The following is a 20,758-nucleotide window of genomic DNA, read 5'->3' on the forward strand; positions in this document are numbered from 1 at the left end:
ACCGGTTTGCGCTGAGAGCCCAGCCGGCTTAAAGCGTCTGCCGCTTCATTTTTCCGCCGATCCACGTGGTCCACCTGATAGCCTTTGAAATAACATGCGACAGTATCCACCCCACGACGATATGCTGCCATGAGTGGGTCCTTGGAGTCCCTAGTGCCAGACACTTGCTGAGCCACAAGGTCTGAGTCACTGAAGCACTTAACTCGACTTAGATTCATCTCCTTAGCCATCCGGAGACCATGGAGCAAGGCTTCATACTCAGCTGCATTGTTAGTACAAGGGAACATTAAACGGAGAACATAAAAAACTTATCACCTCGTGGGGAAGTTAATACGACTCCAGCCCCCGAGCCTTCCAACTGCCTGGATCCGTCAAAATGGATGGTCCAATACATATGATCTGGCTTTTCTTCAGGTGCTTGCATTTCCGTCCAATCATTGATGAAATCAACAAGTGCTTGAGACTTAACCGCTGTCCGAGGCACATACTTCAAACCGTACGGCCCCAGCTCTATGGCCCACTTTAGGCGCTGAACATCGTTGATACACTTCGGTTTAGCCAGGGAGGTGATAGTCGTGATCTTCTCCGGATTAGCCTCAATTCCCCTGTTGGACACTAGAAAACCCAATAGCTTGCCCGCCGGTACACCAAAGACACACTTGTCCAGATTAAGCATCATCTTGTATGTTCTTAGGTTATCAAAGGTTTCCTTCAAATCATCAATCAGAGTCTCCTTCTCCCTGGATTTAACCACGATATCATCCACGTAAGCATGTACATTACGGCCAATCTGCTTGTGAAGACAATTTTGTACACACCGTTGGTAAGTTGCCTGGGCACTCTTGAGCCCGAAGGGCATAGACACATAGCAGAAGGCTCCAAAGGGAGTTATAAATGCTGTCTTCTCCTGGTCCTTAACTGCCATTTTGATCTGATGATAGCCAGAATACGCATCCAAAAAACATAAAACGCTCACAACCCGCCGTAGCATCAATAATTTGATCAATACGGGGGAGGGCAAAAGGATCTGCTGGACAAGCTTTATTAAGATCTGTGTAATCCACACACATGCGTCAGGTGCCGTTTTTCTTGAGGACCAGCACCGGATTGGCAAGCCACTCGGGGTGAAAAACTTCAACAATAAAGCCAGCTGCTAAGAGCCTGGCTACCTCTTCTCCAATCGCCTTGCGTCTTTCTTCGTTCAACCGGCGGAGGAACTGTTTCACCGGTTTATATTTAGGATCCACATTAAGTGTGTGCTCAGCGAGTTGCCTCGGTACACCTGGCATGTCGGAGGGCTTCCATGCAAAAATGTCCCGATTCTCACGGATGAACTTGATGAGTGCGCTTTCCTATTTCGGATCCAAGTTGGCACTGATGCTGAACTGCTTGGACGAATCGCCAGGTACAAAGTCAACAAGCTTAGTTTCTGCTGCCGATTTGAACTTCAGGGCCGGATCATGCTCCGTAGTTGGCTTTTTCAACGGAGTCATGTCCGCCGGATCAACATTGTCCTTATAGTACTTCAACTCCTCGGTGGCACAAACCGACTCTGCATAAGCCGTATCTCCTTCCTCGCATTCCAAAGCGATTTTGCGGCTTCCATGAACCGTTATTATCCCCTTGTGACCCGGCATCTTGAGCTGCAAATACACATAACAGGGCCGAGCCATAAACTTGGCGTATGCCGGTCGCCCAAACAGGGCATGATATGGACTTTGGATTTTCACCACTTCAAACGTCAATGTCTCCGACCTGGAATCATGATCATCCCCAAAGGCCACATCCAGAGCTATCTTACCAATGGGATATGCTGATTTTCCAGGCACTACACCGTGGAATACTGTATTAGACGTTTTGAGATTCTTATCTGTTAGTCCCATACGACGGAAGGTCTCATAGTACAGGATGTTAATGCTTCTCCCTCCATCCATGAGCACCTTGGTGAACTTATAACCTCCCACCTGAGGCGCCACCACCAGAGCCAACTGACCTGGATTATCGACCTGGGGTGGGTGATCCTCTCTGCTCCATATGATTGGCTGTTCAGACCAACGTAGATAACGGGGTATGGCCGGTTCAACAGAGTTGACTGCCCGCCTCTGAACCTTCCGGTCTCGCTTGTCCAAGCCAGTGGTAAAGACATGGTACTGCCCACTACTCAACTGCTTTGGGTTGCTCTGGTAACCTGACTGTTGCTGTTGTTGGTTGTAACCACCCTGGTTGTTCTGACTATTTTGACCATTATGTCCGCCCGGATTACCATTAAATCCTGAACCGGAACTTCCTCCACCGTAACCCGGCCCGGACCCTGAGCCACCGCCAGATTCGTGATCATACCGGAAATTATTAGAATTCTTGAACTCCTGCATAATAAAGCAATCCTTCCAAAGGTGGTTTGCTGGCTCCTCCTTCATCCCATGTCTTGGACAGGGCTGGCTTAGCAGATAGTTTAGGCGGTTTGGGTTAGGGTTGGGTGCTCCATTATGATTTTTCGGCCTACCCTTGTGTCGCTAGCCATTGTCCTGTGCGTTGGTATTAGCCACAAAGTCCATGTTACCATCCACTTTACACTTGCCTCCTCCGCAATTGCCTACCCAGTGATGCGGCTGACCTTTGGAGCTGCTCTTCTTCTTCCCTTTCCCTGCCTTGTCATCATCAGATTCGGGATCCTTGGTACTATCAGAATCAGCATATTTCACCAAAGCGGCCATGAGGGTCCCCATGTCGGTGCAATGACGCTTCGTCCGTCCCAATTTCAACTTCAGGGGCCCAAACCGCCAGTTGCCTTCTAGGGTTAATACTGCGGTGTCAGCGTTGATGTGGTCTGAGGAGTGCAACACTTGTGAAACCCGGCGCACCCAATGAGTCGTTGATTCTCCTTCCTCCTGGACGCATGCCGCTAAGTCTACTATCGACATAGGCTGTTTACAGGTATCCTTGAAATTGCTGATAAACCAAGCTCGTAATTGGGCCCATGAACTGATAGAATTAGCTGGCAAGCTTTTTAACCAAGTACGGGCCGTTCCTTCAAGCATCATGGTGAAGTATTTCGCACACGCCGTGTCATCCACATCAAGCATTTCCATGGCCATCTCATAGCTCTCCACCCATGTCTCTGGAGGTTGATCCGCCGTGTAATTTGGTACCTTGCGCGGGCCTTTGAAATCCTTGGGCAGGCGCATGTTGCATAAAGCGGGGATAAGGCAAGGCACCCCCAAAGAACTAGAAGTAACACCAGGTTCGATCGAGATGGTTGGACGAACCGGCGTGAGCCGCCGAGCCTGATGTTGTGTGGCTAACTGGGCCTCCCTGCGCGCTCGGGCCCGGTTCACCACTTCCTGAGCGTCATCAGCACCACCCGTCGGGTCGTTGCCACGGGGTGCTCCACGTTGTTCATTACTCGACACTGCTGGTTCATCCATATGTCTGCTATAGCTCCGGCTTGGACGGGGGGTCGAGTGGATCCGGTCGCAGCTATACGAGTACGCTTCCTATTGGGCCAAAGCTGTCCTCAGAAGTTCCTTGACTCGTCACGTCTCTACTTCCTGCTGCGAGTCACCTTCAATTGGAATGGCCTCCAGCCGTGCAGCAGAGGCAACAAGATTGTCCATTGGGTTGGAGTAGTGACCCGGAGGTGTTAAAGCATCCTGAGGTATAACGATGTTTTGATGAGGCGGGTCCATCTGACGAGGCTGAACTGGTGCACCAGTCCCAGGGGCTTCTGCCCGGTTCCCCTCCAGCGGATTGCCGGCTCTTGGTCCTGGAGTGTTGAAAAGGTCTCTGGCCTCGAAAACCGGAGGTAAGCGGGATCGGTGCTTCCTCCTCATGACTTCATGCGACGCGCTCTGGTCCAACATAAGCCTGTAGGCCTGTGCGTCTAAAGCAGCCTGCTCTGCGGCCATCCTGGTGTCCTCAGCCGCCAGATCTGCCTTGGCCTGGGTGATCTGTTTCTTTATCTTTGCAATCTCCGTGTTGTGAATGTCCTGATCTGGCGGATTAACTTCCGCCATAAGCACATCCAACGCATCAAATAGTTCTGATAGAACCTGAGCCGGCGGGCGCACAGGGCCTCCTGCCCCGGCAGCTGTCACCGCTGCTGAACCGGAGATCGTTGCCACAGCTGTCGAAGAATGAAGCGCTGCTTGTGTTCCAGTCATGAATATTCCAACCCAGTTGGACAGATCAGAGGGGTCCGGAATACTGTTGCCATCGGAACAGCTCCCAATCCGGCCATCTTGTAGCTGATAAAGAGATTCGGTTTCTCCGGTCGAAGATTCCTCACCGGAACAAATGACAGTCGCCCCACGAAATTCCGATCCATCCTCATAACTTCCTCCATGGATGACTCCCACGAAGGCACGCTTCATGGCCGATTTAACCCGGGCGGATTGCGCACGCTGAGCCGTCTCGACGAGGTCGGTGCAGATGTTCGGCTCAGGGCCCGGTCCACCGATCTTGCCAATGAAAACGTGAATGCTACCAAAGGGGACTCGGTACCCGTACTCAATTGAGCCAGCTTCGGGGCCCTAGCCTGCGTTGTCGATGTAGAGCTTGTCGCGACGACTCTTAGTCATCCGGCCTACAGCGTAGCCCTCGAGTCCTTCAAAGCGGCCCTCCAAGAACCGGAAACCATCGTGCGATAGCCCCACGGTGGGCGCCAACTGTCGTGGTTTTGTCACGGCAGATGTCCTAGAGAAAGGACTTAGTCGTGGAGCCATCGCGGCGGGTTAGCTTGAAGGGGTTAAAGCGGACACAAGGACGCAAGAGAGTTTATACTAGTTCGGCCCCTTCGATGAAGGTAAAAGCCTACGTCTAGTTGTGATGGAATTGATGGGGTTTCGATGACTAGGGAGCAAACAAGCTTCGCCTATGTCTCAAGTTGTTGTCTGTCTTCTGAACCGCTGCTGGGTCGTCCCCTTATATACACGGGTGACGCCCGTCGGTTCACAGATTCCCAATACCGGCTCATAGATGTGTCCGGTTTGGTCTCTACTTATTCCTAACTTACAATACAAGTTACATACCAACGCCGGTTTACGGCTATAGGCCTTAAACCGACCATGGGCCTTGAGCTCTCATCTGCCTTCTTGGGCTTTAACATAATTAACTACTGATGAAGTTAACCCGGCCCAGATAGGCCGGTTTACGCCCAGTAGTAATATCCCCAACAGTGACCACATCGAGCTCAGGAAACAAAGGAAGGGCACGTCAGGTTTCTCGCATAAAACTACCTTCTGCTGCATCCATCAACCGACAGGAAGAAAGAATGATGGATTCTATGTCCTTCATCTCATGATGGAGTTCAGAAAGGATCACCAATAGCTTTGCATGACAACTAGAAACGATGATCATACCCGCAAATGGGCAGAATCCTTACAAGTTGAACTGGATTATAAACTCAAAGATGAATTTTTTCGCATCTAGAAGGACATTCCAACGATCATCATGAAAGAAGTCGTCGAAGAGAACAGGATGTTCTACCATGGCCCTATATCGCGAGATAACGTCCGAACTCGCATATGCCTACAATGTTTGGACCTAACGCCGTTCACGAAGCTAGGTTGCATCCTCCCGGATATGGATGGATGGAAGTTTCAATGATTGATGATACTGATGATAATGTGTCGTTTGAATATGTACTTTCTGTAGCGATGAAACTTTATGATGTAAACGGTCCTGGTGAACTTGTGTAACGCTAGTTAGTTAGTTTGGGTACAATGAACCTGCATACATCTAGTAAAATAGTTTGGGTACAATGAACCTGCGTAGATTATATTTACTATATGTTGCATCTATTTGCTAACTCTTTCTCTTCATGTTGCTCAAGTATATTATGTTGCATATTACTGTTGAATTCGCTTGATGAAGATGCATCTCTAACAGGTACGTAGGTCCTTGATGGCGAAGAAGTGCTATGCCGTGTACATAGGGAGGGTTCCGAGAGTGTACGATGAGTGGCCAGAGTGTCAGGGTTCTCAGGGGGCAGCCAGAAAGGGTTCGATAAAAAACAAGAAGCGGAAGCTAGTTACTCGAGGTTTAGGCTAGCGTGAGAAAGGAATCTGAACCGGCGCCTCATGTACTGCATAATTCTGCTCTTGCTCATAGTGATAACTCTTCTCTTCTATATCATTGTTTAGATGGATGACAGTGTAGTTGCATGTATTCGAGACATGTCATAACCTGTATCGCTATTTCGAAATGATGATGAGAGGCATCATTTGTGTTGCATTGAATACGATGATGACATGATTTGATGAGACTAGTTGTATGTGTATGATATGATTAGATTTGTATCTGTATAATATGATGAGACTATTGTGTGTATGATATGAGAGAAACTATTGTATAAAACATGTACAAATACAGAGTAAATACGCTGCAAAAAAAATAACGGTAGAGTGGGGTAAGTGTGTAGCAGTAGCACGGCCTCAACATTAACACATTATAAATAGTGGCGCTGCAGCTTTTAGTAGTAGTGCGGTATTCTAAAACGTGTTACTTCTACATATGAGTAGCGACAGCGAGAGGCACCAGTGCTACTACTAAAAGTTAGCTGTAGCACAGTACCAGTAGCGCGAGTTCTCACGCTACTGCTAGGCGTTTAACCTGTGCTACTGCTAGGGTTCTTTCTAGTAGTGTTCTCCTAGACATTTTGTATGTTCTAGAATATTATATTGTCATGCATAATCATAAAGTAGAAACCACCATGAGGATATTTCTCACACCATAAACTTCAGATATCGCATACACACACTATGTTACAAATCATCCACCGAAGCTTATGCTTTTTGTTTTCTTATTTTCCCACATTTAAAAAGATTGGTTCTATATATATATATATATATATATATATATATATATATATATATATAGGTAAAATATATGGGACACCTAGGTGCCTGGGCACCTAGGGTATCAGCCGTTGGATCAATCCACGATCCTGCCAATGCATATCGGGTTTCGATTGTTACACCCGTTAACAGCATTCATTAGCCATGTTTAAATATTTCTCGCGGCCCAATTGTGATATGATTCTCACCTTACATATATTATTGCATGAGCATGGATTATTCCCTTCCATGATTTTCGCATAATGTTGTTGCTCATTAATTCAATTCTTTCCAAATATGAGAGATGCCCTCCAATTTGATTGTTTACCAAATAAAGAGCCCACGTACTTGCCATAATTTGCCTAGCAATTGAACCTGGACCAAATACAAGCACGCATTTGCATACCTATGTGATACGTGATTCACCTCTCCCTCATTTTCTTCTACACCAGAATATCTTGCGTGGCCATGCTTGCCATTGCCACCGCCGTGCTCGCCGATAGTGCTCGCCGGCTGTTTTTGCTCCATTACATCTATAGCAATTTACCTATTTATTTTTGAACTGCAGGCATCTCCACTGGTTTTTCACACTTTTACCTTGCCATGCACACGGCCATAATCGAGGAATACACCATGGAGACTACGACTGCCCGGATAACTCAGCTGTGACCTCGAGATGAATATAAAAAAATATCATGTGACTCTTTTCTCTCTCGATGTTAGTCTTATTCGTGCGAGGTATGTGCGATTCATGTATTTTGTGCAGAATATTTTTGTGAAACCTGAGACTTGAACTGTATGTTGTAATTCGCAAACCTTGTCTCATCTACAGATCTTAGCCATGTGCTTGTAATTTTTGACTTATACGAATACCTCTTATAGGAAGGCACGTCTCATTTTTCATATAGATGTATAATAGCGAGGATACTTCAATATATCTGGTAATTTATTCCTTCATTTTCCTTTGTGTTCATAACTTTTTGGTTCATCTAACTGGATATTGTTTCATTTCTTAATTTCTTTTTAGTTGACTTTATCGTGGCTCTCTTGTGATAGATCTATGAAAAAATGATCTATAGGACATAGAGCCGCTAAGTTAATGTTGAGATGTGCTGGATGGTTGACAATGAAGGCTTTGTGTGACAACGTCGGACACAATCAGTATGCGAAAGTAGAGAATGAGGATACATTCTATTTAATTGTATACTTTCTCTTTTTGGTTCTTGCATTTGTAGTTGCAATTTTGAGTGCGATAGCAAATATTAGTCACGAAAATTGGGATGTAATATGATCGTGCATGTGTATCAAATGATATGTGATCTCCTTTCATCTTTGAACTCTAATTGTGCGTTGGTACTTGTAATTTGGGTTGTATGACACACATTTTGGGCAACACACTAAGGTATTCTGTAAAATTTTATATATTACAATGAGTCACATTCCCATACTTTTCAAATTTTCATATAATAGGTATCAGTTACTTGTATTAGATTCACATGGTGTCGTATACCTAATGTATGATACTCATACTGTGATGTGCCCAACGACCATACTCAAAGTCTCTTAGTAATAGTACACCGACACACTAGTACACAGTCTTTTGAATTTCCTAAACCAATATGGATTTACTGCATTTTTGTATGGTTTATTTTTCATGGGTATCTCATACCCAGCAATGAAGTGTAGTAGAGAAAATACCATCTAATTGTGGATTTTACTTTTACGTTCATTTGGGTATATCTGGTACCCATGACTGAACTATATATACAGTGAGAACAAATTGGTGAACCATGTAGTATTATACGCCATCATCACACTACATTGCATTATTATTTACTTTTTCCTTATGTGCACCAAACCATAATTGACAAACCTAAAATTTGTTGTATACAAATTTAAAAGGCATATAACAACGATCTTACTATGACATACCTAAGTTCGTATAGTCAACTTAGAATCCACCAATTTTTGTGAGTATGTAGTGCACGCACGATGCATACCTACATGGTTGTTATATAATAGGTATCAGATACCTGCAACTTTCTATAATTATCGTCGAGAGATACCTATCGAATGACCATGAAATTATGCAGCAGTTCCTACCCGCATGGTGCAACCTGTTGTCATATAATACTTCCACATGTGGTGATCTTTAGTTATTCACCTAACGTATTATGTAAAGCTAGGTAATTTTCATCCCAAAATTACGATACTGTACAGGAGCAGACACATGGTTCCAATTTATTAGAATTATGATAATGATATTTATGATTCCCTACTCTTGTTTGTTTTTTGCATTGGAATGGCTCCGCGATCAACAAGATTTGTACTACCTGTGTATGATACTTAGATTGAACAGACACAAAGTGCTTGCTAAATGAGTTGGGTAGTTCTGGTAGCATGTCGAACGGACGTCATACTAAAAATGCATACGTATAACACAACAATTTTTGCATATACCCTAGAGAAATAACCACTAATCTAATTAAAAAATATATTATATTTCTTGCAAAAATAGTAGATATTTATATGGTATTGGGCACATTAATATAAATTAATGTCAAAACAAATTTATTTTACAAAATTTAAATTTCGTAGTAAATATATAATTGATGTGGTACAAATTGATTTATTGCGGAGCAATTAGTCATGCACAGTCAAAACAAAACATATAAAAATGGTACATACTCCATCCCTGGGCATTGCATACCTAAGGAAGACACATTGTTCCCCTTGATAGTAATAGTGCAACAAAGATCTTTATGATTTCACACTCATTTCGATTTCACACTCATTTCATTTTTGCATAACACTACACTAAGGTCGTGTTAGTCAAGTGTCGTCCTTTTGCCAATTGTTTCGACTTTAATACCAAGGCAGCAGGAACTCGGTGAACGTCCGTTTTGCCAGAGTATCTTCCTTTTTCCTAGTGTTTTGCAACAGGCGTGACACTGGGCAAAATCTATGATTTCGGTAGTGCTTGTCTAATATTCCATCCATTAAAATTTACATTCACATTTCCTAATCATTTTCTCTACTCCATATTCCAACGTATAGAAGTGCGCTAGTACTAGAAGGAATAGAATTACGCACTCGTATTTTGATATACCCTGAAGATGTAACCACTAATACAATTAAATATCATCTTATATGATATACCCACGTTAAAAGAATAAATAACATTCAAAGAACAATGATTTTCTAAAAGAAATTCGTAATGATAAAATAACTCTATATTTTAATTTGCGCCTATCGTAGGTACATACCCACACACGACCAGACTAATAAATGAACATCAAATATTTTTCATTATAGGTATATACCCACAAAACCCAGACTAATAAAATAGATAACATTCAACAATTGATGATTTTTACAGAAATTCGTAGTGACAAAATACCTTTATATTTTAACTTGCTCCTAGCATGCATGTACGTATGGAAAATCATTTCGGTTTGAAATAACAGACCATTAATTAGACGCACACCTTTGAAAGGTATTTGATTGAGTAGTTATATACCCTTTCCATAAAGGACATGCCATGCAAAAAAATTGGAAGGTACAATGGAAAATTATTTCGGTTTGATTTGTTCAAACGATGGCCCATTGATGACATGCCCATCTTTGGAAGATATTTCATTGCTATGGTATACCACGCCATGCAATTTTTTTTGGAAGGTATTCAATTGGCAGACATCAATTACTTTCGGAAAGTTCGTACGGGTATGCATCACGAACACACATATGGAAACTTATTTTCTTATTAACACTGAGATATAACGCAAAATATAAACCTATTTCTTAACGGGTTAGACCCAATAACTCATCTATACATAATAAAAAAAATTAGAAATTCCCATAATAGATCCTTTAAATATTGATAAGGTATTATCAATTATATGGGCAGGGAGGACCCCCCTGTAAAAAAATAAAAAAAAATAAAATAATATCTATATATATAAATTAAATTAAGCAATGTCTAACATTTAAGCAAGTTAAATTAAATTTAAATTAAATGAATAAGCAGTGGTGAATATTTAAGCAGCCTTGGCATGTATGTACGCATACACTGACACAAGGATTCCTAAAGAAGAGCTACCTATCTGAAGTCATGAAGAAGTGCATCGCTGGCAAGCGAAGAAGAAAAGAAGAGCCAGCCAATTATTCACCGAGAGACAATGCCACGTGAAGAAAGCAAAGATTCCTGAAGATTGAAGCTTGTCGGCACTCTCTCGCACTTTTCTATATTATTAGAAGGACACGCGTGTACCCTAGTAAGACACGTATGCATGCTACCGTGTGTAAAATAAGTGAAGGAAGGCTCCCGAAGGCCACCTTGCAGCCACCCCTCACGGCTATAAAAGGAGACGCTGGGCTCAACAACAAAGACACACAAGAGACGGGAGAGCACGGAACACTCAAAGCATCGAGACTCTCCACTAGAGCACCACTTCCTTTGTAGTCTAGCCACCACCATCCTAGTAGAATAGCCAAGAAGGCGATTAGTTCGCCAAGAGTTTGAAGGTAATTTCCTAGTTGTGTGTAATCCCTTCGGGGCCTCCCGAAAGGGAAAACCATATGTAAATTATGTTGTTGAAATGATGTAGTTTCTTGGTTTCACTTAGTGCTTTTATTTATGAATTTATGGGACGAGTTCTTATGCTAGGGATCCTATAGGAGAAACCTCTGCGTGTGTAGTTCTCTGTGTAGCCAGAGTGGCGTTTGAATGAGAACCTTGTGGCCGTAGAGAAGTGTTCGCTTCGGGTGGAACTGTCTGGGAAGACGATAGGAATTTACCCCATAAATTTGCAATTAAAACTGCTAAGTGAATGCCATATTTTTCATTATGTTGCATCAGATGTAGCTAGTTACGTTCACTTAGCAGTTTTAATTGCAAATTTATGGGGTAAATTCCTATCGTCTTCCCAGGCAGTTCCACCCGAAGGGAACACTTCTTTACGGCCACAAGGTTCTCATTCAAACGCCACTCTGGCTACACAGAGAACTACACACGCAGAGGTTTCTCCTATAGGATCCCTAGCATAAAACTCGTCCCATAAATTCATAAATAAAAGCACTAAGTGAAACCAAGAAACTACATCATTTCAACAACATAATTTACATATGGTTTTCCCTTTCGGGAGGCCCCGAAGGGATTACACACAACTAGGAAATTACCTTCAAACTCTTGGCGAACTAATCGCCTTCTTGGCTATTCTACTAGTGATGGTGGTGGCTAGACTACAAAGGAAGTGGTGCTCTGGTGGAGAGTCTCGATGCTTTGAGTGCTCCGTGCTCTCCCGTCTCTTGTGTGTCTTTGTTGTTGAGCCCAGCGTCTCCTTTTATAGCCGTGAGGGGTGGCTGCAAGGTGGCCTTCGGGAGCCTTCCTTCACTTATTTTACACACGGTAGCATGCATACGTGTCTTACTAGGGTACACGCGTGTCCTTCTAATAATATAGAAAAGTGCGAGAGAGTGCCGACAAGCTTCAATCTTCAGGAATCTTTGCTTTCTTCACGTGGCATTGTCTCTCGGTGAATAATTGGCTGGCTCTTCTTTTCTTCTTCGCTTGCCAGCGATGCACTTCTTCATGCCTTCAGATAGGCAACTCTTCTTTAGGAATCCTTGTGTCAGTGTATGCGTACATACATGCCAAGGCTGCTTAAATATTCACCACTGCTTATTCATTTAATTTAAATTTAATTTAACTTGCTTAAATGTTAGACATTGCTTAATTTAATTTATATATATAGATATTATTTTATTATTTTTTTTTACAGGGGGGTCCTCCCTGCCCATATAATTGATAATACCTTATCAATATTTAAAGGATCTATTATGGGAATTTCTATCAATATTCGGGTCGGTTATAGGTCCTCCGCGCCCGAATAATTGATAGCAGTATCAATATATGCAGTTTGGGCTTTATTCTGGCCGCTGCCCATGCCCTGCTATGTCCATATGATCATCATCATTTATCAGATTGAAATCATATTTTTCATCATATTCTTTCTTTATTTCCTCAAAATTTTCATCCATTTCTTGCCTTAATTCTTTTAATATTTCCTCCTTTAATTCTTTCTTTATTATCTTTGAAAATTCTTCAAACCTTTTATCCATTTCTTGATCTATGTATTCACTGTCTAAAGGGTCAAGCCCCTTTAGAAGGCATTCTTGATATGTCTTATATTTTGGGGATTCTTCCTTCTTTATAATTTTTGAGCTTGATGCCTCCCCCTTTGTGGGAGTTGGTGAAGCAGGTATGCCTCTTTTCATTTGGATATAGTCTTTGGCCTTTGGGTCAATATAATAATCTGGTCCTAATACCTTCCTTGCCCAGAGTAAGGCCTCATCTATACTGTAATATCTTTTGAATGTTAAATCTTGTCCATTTCTTTTTGCATCTATTTTTTCAACCACAATATTTTCCCATTCCAAATATATGCCAGGTTTATTTCCATCGAATATGAGATATAGAGTTTCTCCTTTTGGTATTTCAACCTTTGCTGGCTTTGGCACATTTTTGTTTAATTCATTAAAATATTCAGCCAAACTGTTGAGAATTGATAAAAAATATCCTTGTTCCTCTCTTTTGCGAGTATATTGGAACCAAAAGTTATCCAATATGCATCTTTGAGCTTCATCGAGCTTAATATGGGATTTTGGCTTAAAATTGAATGTATTTGGCTGAAACATTTTCAGCCTATTTTCTTCTCCAAAGAAGAGATATTCATCCTTGTTGGCGAATAATCCTTTCCTCATTCCTGCAAATTTGATGCACGAGAAAATATGTCAGGTAAGGCATTATCCTTCCCCTTAATATGCTCAAAAATAACTTTATAACCATTCCCAGCTATGGTGTCTTCAAATAAGACCCATCTTCTGGTTGAGCTTTTCTTACTATTAATTTTATTGTAATATCGGCATATGGCTTCACAGTCTGTTCGTACTGTAAATTCTTTAAATCCTAGATATAACCTAAATGCATTTATTGCATTTACAACTGCAAGAATTTCTCTATCAATATTATTTACCGTCTTTAATTTGTAACTTCCTGAAGCATATCTGCATATTTTTTCGTCTGCCTTTGGAGAGTATTTATTGGGCTTTTGTTTTAGTATCGCACCCCATCCTACCTTAGATGCATCTGTCTCAATTATAAAATAATTGTCTTCTAGAGGCAATTCTAGGGGTTTTAAATTCTTGACCTTTTCCTTGATGGCCTTTACTAATTTTATATCTTCAGAATTGAAGTATCTTTGACCATTTTTTTCTTAATTTAGCATATAAAGGTCCTGCTAGCTTTGCTAAGTTATCTATATAGTTTCGTGCATAGTTTACAATTCCTAAGAATTGCTGCAAAACCTTTTTATCACTCATATTATCAGGAAAATCTAATATTTTCTTTGCAATATGATCTTGTAGATATATCTTTCCTTCTCCTATTTCATGACCAAGGAAATTTATTTTTTTCTTTGCAGATTTCCATCTTCTTTTTGGACAGTATGAGCCCATTTTGTTCTACCTTTCGAAAGAACACTTCAAGATGGGCTATATGCTCTTTGTAAGATTTTGAGAATACTAACAAATCATCTACGTATACTAATATAAATGCTTGATTCTCATTAAATATATTTTGCATCTTTCTTTGAAAAAGTGCAGGTGCATTCTTTAGGCCTAATGGCATTACTAGCCATTCATAATGGCCTTGTGGACAAGTAAATGCTGTCCAGGGAATAGATTCTTCAGCCATTTTTACTTGCCAAAATCCTGCCTTTAAGTCGAATTTAGAGAAATATTTACTTCCTTGTATTCTGTTAATCCATTCCTGTTTATTAGGTATGTTGTATGCATCGTCAACTGTATTATCATTAAGCCTTTTAAAATTAATTACCATTCTAGATTTACCTCTAACTTCTTCAGCATGATTTCTAACTATAAAAGCAGCAGATCGATGAGGGCTTCTGCTTTCTCTTATAGATTTTAACTTTAATAACTCTTCACTATGCATTTTGAATTCTTCGATATCTTTAGGAGTTGCTTCTATTGGTCCTGACTTAATTATATAATCTGGATTTATGATATTTATTTTGCAAACTATAGAGTTCTTATCCCAATGTTTCATTGGTATTTCTCCAATAATTTTTATACTTTCTAGTCTTTGCACAATCTTATCTATATCCTTTTTGGATTTTATATCTCTATACCAGTTTGGAGAGAATGATTGCAACCCAATGCATTCAGTACATGTATTTTCTATATGATATTCTTCTATGGTCTCACTAAGTTCTTCGTCTTTACAGAATTCAAGGGGATCTGGACTTGTGCTATATTCATCATCTACATTAGATATTTCTACATTTTGCAAGGACTTTCTTTGTTTTCGCACTTCAGATATGTATGGAACATTATCTTGATAAGGAATAAATGTTACCCCCTCTTCATGTATGATTGTGGTTTGTAAAGATTGTTGTAAAAATCTTAACCCTATTATCATGTCATCATTTATTACTGACAAATCTCTTATTGTAATTTCATCTATTATATATTTTGTGCCATTTATGTAAGCTTCAATATTATATGCTAGCTGGTTATGGATCTTCTTTATTCCTGACATATCGGTAGATACTTCAGCTTTATTATCATCTATAGTTTCAACTATTTCGGGACATCTCATAAAATATTTATCATGGATGATATTTTTAGTGCAACCAGTATCTAATAGTGCCAGTACTTTATATGAAATATTTGGCTTCAGAACAATCTTAACTGGGATCCTTATTCCTAACACTTCTTTGAATGGTAATCGAACAATATATTTGTTTCCAAAACTAGTAATTGCATCTTTCAATTCTGTGTTTTTTGGAACATTATCATTTTCCTCTTTACTATTTTCTAACTCATCTTTAAGTTTTTCTAGCTCTGCTTCTAGCTTATTTATTCTATTTTCTAAATTTCTAACCCTACTGGATAATATTCGCTCTTCTGGTTCTAATTCTATCTCTTGTCTCCACTTTTGATTATTGGCTCTTAGACATGAGGCACATGCTTGTTTTAAACACAAGCTACATGTAAACCTATTATCTTGGCTTGGATAATATATGCAGAAAGCACATTTTATGTTATAATCACCTTTTCCTCTAATCCAATCATGTTCACAATCTACTTGGTTCATCATTTCAACTTTTAAACCGGCTAAGTCATCTATTAGGTCTATTTCATCTTCACTTGATTCATATTCTGGAGCCTCATTTTCTACTTCATCTGTTTCTATAATTGAATATATTGACTCATCGTCTTTTATTTCATCATCACATACTAATATATTTTCATTAACGCTATCTATAATTAACACCCTCTCTTGTTCTTCATATTTGCTAGAGTATCTTTTCTGGTCTTTATTAGGGCAAGTTCTACTTAGATGATCTGGTGAGTTACATATGAAACACCTGCATGTTTTATCATAGGTTTTCTTAGGATTGTATCTTCTTACATTTCTTTTATGCAAGAATGGGGCTCTATTGTCTGATCTTCTTAAGAAATATCTTTTCTTTGTTCTAAAATTTCTATTATCTCTCCTTTGTGGTTTATAATATTTGTTTTTCCTATGCCTTTCTTCTCCATATGTAAGTGGTATTTGGACAATATTATTACAAAAATTATAATCTGATTTCTTCATAGATCTTTGGGCTTGAATACTAGTACATACCTTTCTTAATTGTTTGAAAACAAATGTTACAGCTTGAGATATATTTACCACGTTTCCCGCCGTTTCCTTTTTATATTCTTCAAATATTATTGACCCTAGGGGGTCAGGCAACTTATTAAAATATCTTTCTACTACGCCTACATTAAAACCTTGTTTAGCAGTAGTAGCATTATACAAATAATGCTGAGAAAATTCTTTAATACCTTTCCAGCTAGTTAATGTTAATTTTTTTATTTCTCTTAACCTTTCATTTTGCAATGAGGTATGTCCTAATTCAGGATCTTCTGCTATGATCATATTTGAGATAACATTCGCAAAGTTATTAGGGTTACTTCCTGCCCTTTTTAATTCTTCATATTGACTAGGGTATGATTCTACCCATTGTTCCCAAAGAACTTTTACAGATTCTCCTAAAAATGTTTCAAGATATGTTAACATATCTTCTACCTTAGTGCCTATGCTATACTGATTTTGTATATATTTTTGTACTATTAAACCTTTCCATATGCTGATTATATTCGGCCAATCTATTGGGTCATGAGCTGCTAGGTTTAATATAGCACCATCATTTTTATAATTTTGGAATTGCACTGGTTTTTCAAAATCTCTTCTTTTAGTACCCATGTATCTATATTGTCCTGGGATATATGTAGGCTGGTAATCATCTTTTTCTGGAGGCCATTGTCCAGCTGTCCTGGTAGGTCTCTCTCTTTCTCCTTCTCTTTTTACAGATGATTCACCATATCCCCTTCTTCTTTTACCACTACTTTCTACTTCCATGGCTTCCATTGCATTCTCTAAATTATGTAGTCCCACATCATCTAGTGAGTTATAGAAATCACTATTTTGTTCTGAATCATCATATCTTTCATCTTCTAACCACATTTCTTTTATTAATTCTTCCTCTTCCTCATAACTTTCTAATAATAACTTATTATTGATATCCCATTGCTCTTCTTCACTAACAATTACTTCTTTTTGAATAATATTCTTATCTTTATTATTATTATTATTATTATTATTGATAGAATTTTTATTAATAATAGCATTTGCTTTTCTTTCTGCGGATGCTATAATTTTATCCTCCATGCTGGAACTACTAGTGGCAGACATTTTATGGGTTTTTAGTTTCTTTAACCTTGCAATTTCTCTGATGATAAATAGTTCTCTTTCTCTAATTTTTGGCCAATCCTTTGTCATAGAATGACTATATTCCCATTCAATATGCTTTAGCTTCTTTTCCCAATGAATTATTTCATCATCTAAATTAGCCTTTTCCATACATTCAGATATACCTTTATTCTTATCATCATTAATTTCCGATTCTGACATAAATGATTCAGAGTCTTCTATTGATGCAGCTTTATAGTTCATAAATCGAATACTGCTACTTCCTTCACAATTTTGATAGCTTATGTAGTTTTCAGGTTGCTTTAATTCTTTTTTCTCTATTAATTCTCCTATCTTCCATTCTTCTCCTGCTCTTTCTTCAGAGCCAATTTTAAGAGGATTCATAAATTTAATACCTTTTGATTGCATACTATCAATTACATCATTCACATTCACTCTATATCTGGAGCTACTTCTATTAGTGAGCCTTCCTATAAATTCTATACTTACTAGCAAATTTGTTCTTTTAAAATCTTCATAACCTTTAGTTTGGAAACCAAAACTCATTTTTTCAATAAATTCTTTTACGGGCATCATTAGGTCTGGAGCTATATAGGTTATTAATCTATTTTCATTCATGTCTCCTTCCAAAAATCCTAATGCTGCTTTATCTACAGATTCCCATCTTCTGTCTAATAAAGTTATCAAAACCTTCGCACCTAATTTCTTCCTTGTCATACCTTTGACTCCTATGATATACATGCCTTGATGAATATATTTGTAACCACAATATTTTAATTCATTTTCAATATTTTTGCTTACAATTCTTAAATCTACTGGATGTGTTAACACGCTTAATTCTACTTCTCGAGATATTCTGTATAGACCACTCTTACTTTCAAACATTCCCATGTGGTATACTTGTTGCGGCTTTATTTTTCTCAGGGTATCTTTTTGATATCTTTCTAGATCTCTTTGTATATCTATAACTTCTTCAATGCTATCAATATCATCAGCTTTGCAAGATAGCCTATGCTTCATAGCTAGAGGTCTTGAATCTTGCCTTACTAATTGGAGAGTTTTGTCTCGTCTAAGGAAGCCTTTAGATACGTCCATTTTTCTGAATTAATATTTCTAGTAGAGGCAACTATTCCAGATGATGATAACACAATTTCTTTGTTGCTTTGCACACTTTTTAGCTTATCTAATACTTGAATTGAGAGTTGGATGATTGTGTTATTTTGTCTTATTATTACTTTGGAATCTTCTTTTGGAGAGTCGTGATCTGAAAACCCGACAGGAGGTGACAGGTATTTAGCTACCTCGTTTAATGCTTGAGTATATTCGGTCATATAATTATGAGATAATCAAGGTTTTAACCTCTTGCACCAACTTTTTTATTTCAAGTATATCTTGTCTTGAATCAGTGCGCGTGAGTGACTCTTTGCCTTTACTTAAGTAACGGCCTATTGATAACACTTCTTCTTTAATATAATCGTTATTCTTGGAAACTGTATTCTGTCTTGCTTTTGCTTCCTCTAGCTTATGTAAAGCTAGATCAATTTTATTATTCAAACCTGAATACTTATCAGCAAGCTTTTGGTATTCTTTGAATAAACTTTCAAATTTTTGGTCTAAATTATCTTGTCTTTTTCCCCAAGATATGTAAAAGTTATATATCAAATCGACAACCGTATTTAACTGGCTATGAGATGAATGCCAGATATGCTCTTCAGAAGGATTTACTCTACACCTTATATTTAGATTTTCCTTAGTATTAATTACTTTACCTGCGCTAACTTCTAAGTTTAAATATTTTAACCTTTCAATGATTAAACGCTGGACCTGATACCAACAATATATAGGAAAATATTAATTTTTATTTAGCTTAATATGTGATTAGATTTATATTAAGTTAATTTGGGATTAGGTAGAAGTGGTAGACAGGTATTCTTTTTATCTTGAATAGTATTTACTATTCACTAGGTAGGGCACTATTCACAATAGTGCTCCACTATTGAGTACACTATTTGGAATAGTATTCCACTATTCACAACAATATTTAATTCAATATGATTACCTTCACGTTCTAACTTGATTATATATTTAATGCAGGATCTATTTAGAGGCTGGCGAGGCCAACAATTCGTCCGGCGATGTGCGCAAAGGTGTAAAATCCTACTCAGTACTCACCATATTTTTCATTATGTTGCATGATGTAGCTAGTTACGTTCACTTAGCAGTTTTAATTGCAAATTTATGGGGTAAATTCCTATCGTCTTCCCAGGCAGTTCCACCCGAAGGGAACACTTCTCTACGGCCACAAGGTTCTCATTCAAACGCCACTCTGGCTACACAGAGAACTACACACGCAGAGGTTTCTCCTATAGGATCCCTAGCATAAGAACTCGTCCCATAAATTCATAAATAAAAGCACTAAGTGAAACCAAGAAACTACATTATTTCAACAACATAATTTACATATGGTTTTCCCTTTCGGGAGGCCCCGAAGGGATTACACACAACTAGGAAATTACCTTCAAACTCTTGGCGAACTAATCGCCTTCTTGGCTATTCTACTAGTGATGGTGGTGGCTAGACTACAAAGGAAGTGGTGCTCTGGTGGAGAGTCTCGATGCTTTGAGTGTTCCGTGCTCTCCCGTCTCTTGTGTGTCTTTGTTGTTGAGCCCAGCGTCTCCTTTTATAGCCGTGAGGGGTGGCTGCAAGGTGGCCTTCGGGAGCCTTCCTTCACTTATTTTACACACGGTAGCATGCATACGTGTCTTACTAGGGTACACGCGTGTCCTTCTAATAATATAGAAAAGTGCGAGAGAGTGCCGACAAGCTTCAATCTTCAGGAATCTTTGCTTTCTTCACGTGGCATTGTCTCTCGGTGAATAATTGGCTGGCTCTTCTTTTCTTCTTCGCTTGCCAGCGATGCACTTCTTCATGCCTTCAGATAGGTAGCTCTTCTTTAGGAATCCTTGTATCAGTGTATGCGTACATACATGCCAAGGCTGCTTAAATATTCACCACTGCTTATTCATTTAATTTAAATTTAATTTAACTTGCTTAAATGTTAGACATTGCTTAATTTAATTTATAT

At 39.3% G+C, this 20,758-nt stretch overlaps 1 long non-coding RNA gene across 2 annotated transcripts; it reads right to left on the reverse strand.

Annotated features, from left to right (window-relative positions):
* Nucleotides 1-11,915: 11,915 nt before the first annotated feature.
* Nucleotides 11,916-20,307, reverse strand: LOC123067247 (uncharacterized). 2 transcript variants are annotated; one of them, XR_006431531.1, is made up of 2 exons: nucleotides 20,190-20,299; nucleotides 11,916-12,427 (listed from the first exon to the last, which is right to left on the reverse strand). It is a non-coding gene; the product is annotated as an uncharacterized lncRNA (long non-coding RNA). The 2 variants fall into 2 exon arrangements; XR_006431530.1 differs by lacking the exon at nucleotides 11,916-12,427 and adding an exon at nucleotides 13,424-13,597 and having other exon boundaries at nucleotides 20,190-20,307.
* Between the last annotated feature and the right edge of the window lie 451 nt (nucleotides 20,308-20,758).

The sequence above is a fragment of the Triticum aestivum genome, chromosome 1A, assembly GCF_018294505.1.
Source record: "Triticum aestivum cultivar Chinese Spring chromosome 1A, IWGSC CS RefSeq v2.1, whole genome shotgun sequence".
NCBI lineage: Eukaryota > Viridiplantae > Streptophyta > Magnoliopsida > Poales > Poaceae > Triticum > Triticum aestivum.